General features: G+C 36.8%; 1 pseudogene; it reads right to left on the bottom strand.

Annotated features, from left to right (window-relative positions):
* Positions 1-6,924: 6,924 nt before the first annotated feature.
* Positions 6,925-10,257, bottom strand: LOC107744649 (uncharacterized; annotated as a pseudogene).
* Between the last annotated feature and the right edge of the window lie 603 nt (positions 10,258-10,860).

A 10,860-nucleotide genomic window follows, 5' to 3' on the forward strand; every position in this document is an offset into this window, starting at 1 on the left:
TTTTAAATCTAAAAGAAACGTTGCTGTTTGGTTTTTGTAGTAAAATGACATTATAATTAGGGATGCACAATATTGGATTTTTGCCGATATCCGATATGCCAATGTTTTTCAACTCATTTTGGCCGATAGTCGATGCCGATACCGATATATTTCCTTTTGTTTGAAAACAACACCAAGTCTCTCCTGTGTGGAAATTATAAGCAATTATTTTTAATTTTGGTTAGTTTTTAACAAGAACTTATTTGTTAGAATTAAATAGACAACAATGAAGTACTTTTATAATGACAGTACACTGATGCTTTGAAAATAACTATAAATAAACTATATATTAATTGCTGCAATTTTTTTTTCCGGAAAGATGCAGCAGCAACCTTAACATTTTATTTTAAGATTTAACATTTGTAGATGGTCGAAAGCAAAAGAGTTGTAAAAATTATAAATATATTTTAGAGCTCATAATTTGTTTAAAAAAATATAACATATTACACATTAATGAATATATCAGTATATATAAAATTATTTTGTAATTATTGTCATGTTTGTGATTTTTTTTTAAATTCTTGTAAGCTGTAGCTTCTGACCTTTAAATCAAAACATACTCATGATTTATGACATCAATTACTGCTTTATTTAATCAGAAACACAGTTTAAATGTTATTTGTGTATTTTGCTTTCATTTTATTAGAAGTAGGCCAACAGCGCCCCCTACGGAATTAAAACTCCTTACTGAACGGGCATTAGGACCTGGGGGAGGCTGCGCTGCACGTGCTATTACTGTTTACGCTATCACACACTCTGAACGTGTCATTCTGTACGTGCATTCTCAATTTAAATGCAGCCATCCAAAACAGTAAATCTAATCACCATTCAGGCAAAACTTTGCTTCAAGACTGAGCCACACTGATGACGTGATCTAATCGCTAGCATACCCATGAGCACATGTGAGTTAATGTATATTCCTCTTATTGGCAAGACATATCGGCATAATTTTTCACATCGGGCCGGTGCCGATATTTACATTTTAAAGCCATTATCGGCCGATTCCAATATCGGTTCAATAATAGCACGCATCGATTCCGATATCGGTCCGATAATATCGCGCATCGATTCCGATATCGGTCTGATAATATCGCGCATCCCTAATTATAATGATGTTTCAAAGCTACATTTTACAGTATTTTCACATTGTTTCATAATTTTTTATGCTGGTTGTATAAAATTAAGATATTTTCATGACTAAAATAAACATTTGACTGAAAATAACTCTGAACAGCTAACAAGTGCTGTGTTAAAGACCAGAGAGAACGAGAAGAAGATGAAGGACCACAAGTTCCTCTAAGGTGGGCGGTAGTTGATTAATTTGATTTATCATTTCAGTGACCAAACCATAATTAAACACATGTTTATTACCTAGGAGCCCGTGAACAGATTGCAAGGCCGTAAACTGCCGTCAGAAGCCATTTGTGAAGAGTACAAGAGATTAAACGTGAAGAAGCGTGGCAGAATGGTGCCAACGGCTGGTATATATAGATCTTCACTGCACAACATGTATTATGAATCCAGACAAATGGGCTTTTGCTGTCTCTGCTGTACAGATGAGTTCATAAACCCTCGTTCAGCTGCGAAACAACAGCCTTGTGTCTGTTTATGAGCTTTCAACAGGGAAAGATGATCGCGAGGTGCTCTGTTGTCGCCGAATGAAGAAAAACTCATTCAATTACGTCCCAGCAAGCACAAAACAGACACCAGGGTGAGGAAGTGAAGACACACCATTCATTTCTAGATGAACTAGTCCTTTAAGAGAGGATTTGGGGTTAATTTCCCGCCTGGCCATCGGCTCCTCCATTTCCTATGATTTTGAGGCTTTCAGAAAGGATTCCTTGTTGGTTCCAGCTTAACTCCTACTAATTATGTTGTTTTAGATCCAAACAAAATGTTCCAGGAACGTTGCTGCTTTTTTTTTTTTTTTTGTAGTAAAATTACATTAGAATGATAATTTGAAATGTATCTGTGACATAAATGCTTACTCCTCTGAGGGTCAACTTCACATCAAACCTATAAACAAATGCATTTTTTGTTTCCTTTAATGTTTAATTCAAATGTGCGGATTGTTACTATAAAGCCAAATTAAACGTTCCTGAAACGTTGCCATTTGGTTTTTGTAGTAAAATTACATTAGAATGATGATTTAAAATGTATTTATGACTTAAATGTTTAACAACTTTACCACATCAAACCTATAAACATAATTTTTCACTCTTTAATTTAATGTTTAATTTAAATGTGCAGATTGTTACTTTAAATACAAATGAAACATTAGTTTTTTTGTAGTAAAATTAGGGTAGAATCTTTTGAAATGCATTTATCACTAAAATGCCTAAATTTACCACATTTAATATATAAACAAATGCATTTTTTTGTTTCCTTTAATGTTTAATTCAAATGTACAGATTTTGTCGCCGTTTGTTTTTGTAGTAAAATTACATTAGAATGATGATTTGAAATGTATTTATGACTTTAATGTTTAACAACTTTACCACATCAAACCTATAAACATACATTTTCACTCTTTAATTTAACGTTTAATTTAAATGTGCAGATTGTTACTTTAAAAATGAAACATTCAGAGGTTTTTTTTTTTTTTTTGTAGTAAAATTACGGTTGAATATTTTGAAATGCATTTATGACTAAAATACCTAAATTTCAAACCTAAAAATCAAACCTATAAACAAATGCATTTTTTCTTTCCTTTAATGTTTAATTCAAATGTGAGGATTGTTACTCTAAAGCCAAATTAAACGTTCCTGAAACGTTGCCGTTTGGTTTTTGTAGTAAAATTACATTAGAATGATGATTTTTTTTTTATTTATGACTTAAATGTTTAACAACTTTACCACATCAAACTATAAACATAAATTTTCACTCTTTAATTTAACGTTTAATTTAAATGTGCAGATTGTTACTTTAAATACAAATGAAACATTCGTTTTTTTGTAGTAAAATTAGGGTAGAATCTTTTGAAATGCATTTATCACTAAAATGCCTAAATTTACCACATTTAATATATAAACAAATGCATTTTTTTGTTTCCTTTAATGTTTAATTCAAATGTGAGGATTGTTACTATAAAGCCAAATTAAACGTTCCTGAAACGTTGCCGTTTGGTTTTTGTAGTAAAATTACATTAGAATGATGATTTGAAATGTATTTATGACTTAAATGTTCAACAGCTTTACCGCATCAAACCTATAAACATACATTTTCACTATTTAATTTGTTTAATTTAAATGTGCAGATTGTTACTTTAAATACAAATGAAACACTCGGTTATTTTGTTGTTGTTGTTGCTGTTTTTGTAATAAAATTAGGGTAGAATGTTTTTAAATACATTTATGACTAAAATGCCTAATTTTACCACATTAAATCTATAAAAAAAATGAATTTTTTTGTTTCCTTTAATGTTTAATTTAAATGTGCAGATTTTGTTGCCATTTGTTTTTGCAGTAAAATTACATTAGAATGATGATTTGAAATGTGTTTATGACTTGTTATCTCCAACAACGTTACCACATCAAACTTATAAACAGGAATTGTCACTGTTTAGTTTAAATGTGCAGATAGACAACAGCCTCATGTGTGTTTATGAGCTTTAAACCGGTGAAGATGATCGTGAGACGCTCTGGTGTCGCCGAATGAAGAAAGACTTGTTCAATTACGACCAACAAGCACAAAACAAACACGAGGAGGCTCCAACATTTGTTATGATTTGGTGGCTTTCAGAAGCGATTCCTCGTTGGTTTCAGCTTAACTCCCGCTGACTCGTGCCTTTCTGTGCCCTCGGAGGGTAAACGCGGGAAGATGAAGTAGACTGTGAGGATGCTTCTGCCGGGCCTTTTGTCTTGTTTTTTTCCTAAATAAGAGTGTGATGCTGAGAGGAAATACATCACCGTTCCAATAAATGTGATTTATTTGTAGATACAGAGGTATTTGTCAAAGCAACACCAACCGAAGCAGCTTCAGCATGTTGTTCAGATTCAGCTGTTGGTTTCGAGGTCAACTCTAATTTAATTCACAGTTTCTGCTCTGGTGAGGAAAGATCACCGGCTCACATTTGAATTAAACCATTTTGGGTAAATCTCATTAAATCTACCAAGAACATGTCTGGGTCATATTTTATGCAGGGCTATGAGTGCCATTATGTAACTAATATTTGTAAAGAAAAAAAATAAGATTGACAAAAATTAATATCTTTAAAACTGGTTAATGTAAAAATATCTTACATTTAAATTATATTTAATTTGTTTAAAATGTTATTTAAATTTAACTAAGAATTATATTAATTTGTGTTTGCACAATAATACAATAGAAAATTGTTTTTCATTTTTATTATCTATATATTGTATTATATAATGTTTTGCACATTAATAACATAAAATTATTTTTAATATCTATATTTTTTTATTTTATCTATATTTTATCTAATATCAAATTAATAAGTTAAAATTAAATAAAAATGGACAAAAATAAGTAATTATTTAAAACTGTAATTTTAAAATGTTAGTTAAATGTAACTAAGAAATATCTATTATATTATTTTTTGCACATTAATAGAAAATAAAATAAAACAATAGAAAATTATTTTATTTTTATCTATATTTTTATTATTACATAATGTATTTGCACATTAATGTAATTTTTATCTGCATGTTTGTATATGTTGCACAATCATTTAGAATTATATTTATTAAATTATTATTTAGATTGATTAAATTATTGTTTTATATTTTTTTTCTATATTTCTACTATATTATATTGTATTTTGCAAATAATATTGTTAAAGGTCAGTTAATACAGTTAATATTACAGGTCAGTTAATATTACATTAATAATGAACTTTTATAAAATTGACAAAAATATATGGCAATCTAAAACTGTTTAATTCAAGTTTAAAATGTTAGTTAAATATAACTTAGAATTTTATTAATAAAAAATAAAAATATTTATTTAAGAGAAATTTTTTTTTATTTTATTTCTAGATTTATTCTATATTATGCCTATTTTATATATATTATTTTGTGCACATTAATATTTAATAATGTGCTTTCTGGTTTTCTGTAGACGTGAGGATGACAGCACTCAGTAATCCACGACAAGATGACAAGCTGCGACTCGAAACTCGAAAGTCATTGCCGACATCTGCCATCAAACAAACAAACAAACACGCGGGTAAACAAACCGTCATGAGACTGATGACAATAGATGAATCAACATGGAAATTAGAGAGGAAGTCAGAGAGCAGAAATCCTCAGCACTTGAGATGAGAGGACAGCTAACAGCTCCAGTCACTTCCTGTCTGCACTCTTCAGTGTGTGAGAAATGAGGATTAGAGCGTCTCAAATTATCATAGGCAGACTATTTCTTATTAATTATTAATACAAGGGTGACTTTAGTGTGATAATTCTTTTTTTTTTTTTTTCAATATTTTAAATTAAAAACATTTTTTTTTAGCAATTAGTAATTTTAAATGTATGTTATAATTTTGTATTTTTTAATAATTTTGTAAATCTAGATTATTATTAACTAAAGCTAAAACCATAAAAATGTCATAACTTGCAATAAAATAAACATGAACTGAAATAAAATATAAAAAACAAACTTATTTCAGCCAGTTGCCAATGAAAGTCTGATTTTCATACAAAATATATATGGACATTTAAAAAAAATAAAAAAAAATAATAATAAAAAATGACACAAAACTAAATGAATAAAACTAAAAAAAAAAAATGTAAAAAAATATTATTCAAAATACTGACAAAAACTAGTAGTATATCAGTAAAACTAAAAGAACAGTTCAATGCATCAACACAATAAATGCATTTTAAATATTTTATTTTAATGTGTTTTTAATAATTTAGTTTTTAGATATAGTTAGTTAGAAAAAACACCATCTATGTCCGGATGGTGCAGCTTGGACACGTCCTCAATGATGAACCCAGCATCATAGGGTGTTTCGGGGCTTTGATCATCAGACAACCCTCACCTGGGCGACCCAACCTGGGGTGATCAGTCCCCAAGTGTCCAAGTAGCGCGTTACACCACAGGTCTCCCCTTTTGATCCACAGCCACCGCGAGGCCTTTTCAGCGGCTTCACTGATGTTTCTGGTGGCTTTTCTCAGTTGTAAACCTCTAATACCAAGGAGCCTGAAGGCCCGATGAAGAGACTGCCCTGGAAATCCCCTGCATCCCACCTCGATAGGTTCACAGCGGGCCCTCCACCCACTTAAATTAAAAACATTTTTTTTTAGCAATTAGTAATATATAATTTAGTTTATCAGTATATTTTTTTATCATTTTGTGATTTCTATGTTTTTAAATACATTATTTTATATGATTTTTATATATGATTTGTTTTAAAATATACTTTGAAATATATTATAAATTGCATATTACATATTAAATGCATTTTAAACATGCTCATATTAATATTTTATGTACTTGTTTTTAAACATTTTTAGATATAGTTTTATATTTATTTATTTATTATATTTTAAGTGTTTTATGTTAATTTCTTATTAGACATTTTATAGTTTTATATGTATTTTAAATACATTTCATATTAATATATTTGATTTAATTTTGTTTTTAAATATATTTTAATATATTATAAATGTTAAGTACATATATTATACATTATGCATATTGTAAATGTATTTTCTATATTTTATATTAATACTAAAAATGAATAAAAAAAAAAAAAAAATGTAAAAAAATATTATTCAAAATACTGACAAAAACTTGTAGTATATCAGTAAAACTAAAAGAACAGTTCAATGCATCAACACAATAAATGCATTTTAAATATTTTATTTTAATGTGTTTTTAATAATTTAGTTTTTAGATATAGTTAGTTAGAAAAAACACCATCTATGTCTGGATGGTGCAGCTTGGACACGTCCTCAATGATGAACCCAGCATCATAGGGTGTTTCGGGGCTTTGATCATCAGACAACCCTCACCTGGGCGACCCAACCTGGGGTGATCAGTCCCCAAGTGTCCAAGTAGCGCGTTACACCACAGGTCTCCCCTTTTGATCCACAGCCACCGCGAGGCCTTTTCAGCGGCTTCACTGATGTTTCTGGTGGCTTTTCTCAGTTGTAAACCTCTAATACCAAGGAGCCTGAAGGCCCGATGAAGAGACTGCCCTGGAAATCCCCTGCATCCCACCTCGATAGGTTCACAGCGGGCCCTCCACCCACTTCCTCTGCAAGCTTCCACCAGCTCAAGGTACTTAGCTCTCTTCCGCTCGTGGGCCTGCTCTATCCGCTCCTCCCAGGGAACTGTCAACTCCAGCAGCACCACTTGCTTTGAGGCATCAGATGTTAAGACCAGGTCAGGCCTGAGTGACGTACTTGCAATCTGCTCTGGAAACTTGAGCTGCCTCCCAAGGTCCACTCTCAACTGCCAGTCATGAGCCTTGGCTAGAAGTCCTGTTGGGACCTTATATTCTGCCAGAGGTTTTTCCCCAGCCCTGACGAAGGCTATGTTATGACTCGCAGGGTGCTGGTGTTTACTCTGCTGGATTCCTGAGAAGATGGTGTCAGCTACTGCCTTCAGCACCTGGTCATGGCGCCACCTATACCTCCCCTCTCCCAGGGTTTTAGGGCAGCAACTCAAGATATGCTTCAAGGAACCTCTCGCCAGGCACAGTGAACATGCTGGAGTCTCTGCCAGTCCCCAGCTATTCAGGATGGACGGGCTTGGGAGGACATCGTACACTGACTGGATCAAAAACTTGAGTCTAGCTGGTTCTGACTTCCAAAGATCTCTCCAAGTGATCTTCCGGGCCAATGCATTCTCCCAATAGCCACTGTCCTGCTAAGGCGCTCCGCCTCCACCTCTGCACGAATCTCCCCCTGGATCAGCTGACGTCTCTTTTTGCCCTGAGCCTTGTCGTAGCAAAGTGTTGGGGGGCTACCAAGTCCAGCTCGTCCAACTGTGACAGAGCCTACCAAAATATTGTGCCTCAGCCTTGCTTCTGCTCGCTCTACAGCCTCCCGTGCCCGCCACTTCCTTCCCGTCCTGACTATGATGCCTGCAGAGGTGACTCTGCAATCAGAGGAATCTCTATACAATAGCACTTCCCTGGCTCTTGTGACCTTAAACTCCTCAGCCAGACTGGTGAAGGGAAGTTGCAGCTTATTTGTACGCCCATAAAGAGCAATGTTACTCAGGCTTTTGGGCAGGAACCGGGTGATGTTTCGCTCAAAACTTTCCACGGTGCTTATTGGGACTTCATATATCAGCAGCGGCCACAGGAGTCTCGGCAGGATTCCATGTTGATAAATCCATGCCTTGAACTTCCCCGGGAGACCTGATTTATCCACTGGTGATATCCATCTTTTTAGTTCCATGCCTGCTGACTGAACTGCTGCTGTGTCTTTCAGGGTGCTGTCGAAGATCTTCCCCAGGATCTTCACAGGCTTCTCAGACACTGATGGGATTAAGCCTCCTGCCAGGCAGAAGCCGTACTTGTCCTCCACTTGTGCCTTCCTCAGGACCAGGGACCTGGATTTGGCTGGTTTAAAGACCATCCTTGCCCATGTAAAGAGTCTCTCTAGTCATTGTAGAAGCAAGCGACACCCTGCCACTGATGTTGCTGTGACAGTCAGATCATCCATTTAGGCTAGAATGGGAGGGTCTCGAATGCCGGATCTGGAAAGGGGGCCCCTGCATTCCACTTCAGCTGCCTTGACAAGCATGTTCATTGCCAGGGCGAACAACGTCACTGATATAGTGCACCCAGTAATGATGCCTTTCTCTAGGCGATGCCATGCGGAATTGTTGTCCCAGAGGTAAATCTCAAGCTGAAGTTGCTGTAATAGTCTCGTATGAGCGCTTGGATCTTCTCTGGGACATGATATATGGACAGAGCTGTTGTCACAAGTTTATGTGGAATAGATCAGTAGGCATTAGCCAGGTTGAGCCAGATGACCTACAGGTCTCCTCGGTTTTCCTTCGCCTCATGGATCAACTGGGTGACCACTCCTGTGTGTTCTACACAACCTGGCATCCCGGGAACTCCTCCCTTCTGCACCGTTGTGTCAATATAGGAATTCCTAAGGAGGTACTCCATCGGTCGGATAGCAAGGATCTTGAAAAAGACCTTGCCTTCCACACTTAGCAGGGAGATGGTGCGGAACTGCATGATGTAATTCGCATTCTCCTCCTTTGGTATCCAGACACCTTCTGCATGTTGCCACTGCTTGGCTACCTTCCCCCTCCGCCATACTGTCCTAATGAGTTTCCACAACCTTTCCAGGAGTCTTGGACAGTGTTTGTAGACTTTATATGGCACTCCACTCGGCCCCGGGGCTGCACTGGATCGCACAGCTTTAATTGTGTTCCTAACTTCTGCCAGGGAGGGTTTTTTGATGTTGAACTGGATGGAGGGTTCAGGCGGTGTAATTAACTCTCTGCAGGGGGGCAGATCTTCCTTCTTCCTATTGTCACTGTAAGTTTCGCTAAGGTGATGGCTAATTTCCTCTACCGGACAGATCAGGGATCAGAGCAGATAAGGGCAGCGGTTTCATGAATCTAAAGGGATTTGCTATGAAAGCCGTTCGTTTGTGAGCCCTTTCTCTGCCCCATCTTTTGTGCCACTCAGCACGCTGGAGAGAGATGAGCTTCTGCTTTGTGATGCTCCGGAGCTCCATCAGGGCTGGTTTTTCATCCTCCCTCGCTTTCTTGAACTGCTGTTTTAAGAACTTCAGCTCTTTCCTGAGCTGAGTGATCTTGATCTCACAGCAATTGGGTCTTGGTTTGGTCCTGACTTTTTGATGTTTAATGCCAAATTGCTCAGTGCCGATTGTAATGATCAAGGTGCACATCAACTGGAGTCGCTGATCCACCTCCCCTTATGATGAAACTTTGAGGGCAGTGTCCACATCCTCATCAAACTGGCGCCACTCAGTTCCTTTGTTTGCTGCAGGCCATAAGACCCGGCGAAGTTCTGATGGTTTGCTAGGTACAACAGGTGGAGCTTGGAGGTACTGGATACTGTGGGGTTGACTCCCGGTCCTGCTGCTCCTCCGCCTCACCAGGTGCAGTGCTAGGCACTGACTCTGTGCGTTGCTCAACTTGCTTCTTCCTTATACATCCCATCCTGGTCTGGTGGATCCTCAGACCCCTCAGATTCTTACAGACCTTACCACAAAAACAGATTGCTTTAGTCGTCAATAATCTTTTGCTTGAATCCATCCGACTGGGACGCTCATTCTCCCCCCCCCTCTCGGGCACCCCTGGGGGTATCTTGCATTGGAACTCTCCGTAGCTATATTTGTGGGTACTCCCTCATGGGAGTTGCATTTTGGGGTGCTAACCCTCGCTGTCCCATTTGCCATCTCTCCGTGCTGTCCACTTGAATCCATCCGACTGGGACGCTCATTCTCCCCCCCCCCTCTCGGGCACCCCTGGGGGTATCTTGCATTGGAACTCTCCGTAGCTATATTTGTGGGTACTCCCTCATGGGAGTTGCATTTTGGGGTGCTAACCCTCGCTGTCCCATTTGCCATCTCTCCGTGCTGTCCACTGACTCTCCAGTAGTCACCACACTATTCATGGTTGTCATTCAGCCTTTCCTGGAAGTCACTGGCCATGCCAGTCTCCATTAGTTTGAAGAAACACCATCTATGTCTGGATGGTGTGGCTTGGACACATCCTCAGTGATATAATATTTAAATGCATTTTCATTTTCATATTTTCTATATTTTAGATGTAATTTTGTAAATGATTTCATTAGTTTCTGGTGTCCAGAGCAGTAGTTTGATGTGTTTTAGGTTAGTTTGTTGTCAGGTTGTCATG

This window comes from Sinocyclocheilus rhinocerous, unplaced genomic scaffold (genome assembly GCF_001515625.1).
Source record: "Sinocyclocheilus rhinocerous isolate Xijiao unplaced genomic scaffold, SAMN03320098_v1.1 scaffold47, whole genome shotgun sequence".
NCBI lineage: Eukaryota > Metazoa > Chordata > Actinopteri > Cypriniformes > Cyprinidae > Sinocyclocheilus > Sinocyclocheilus rhinocerous.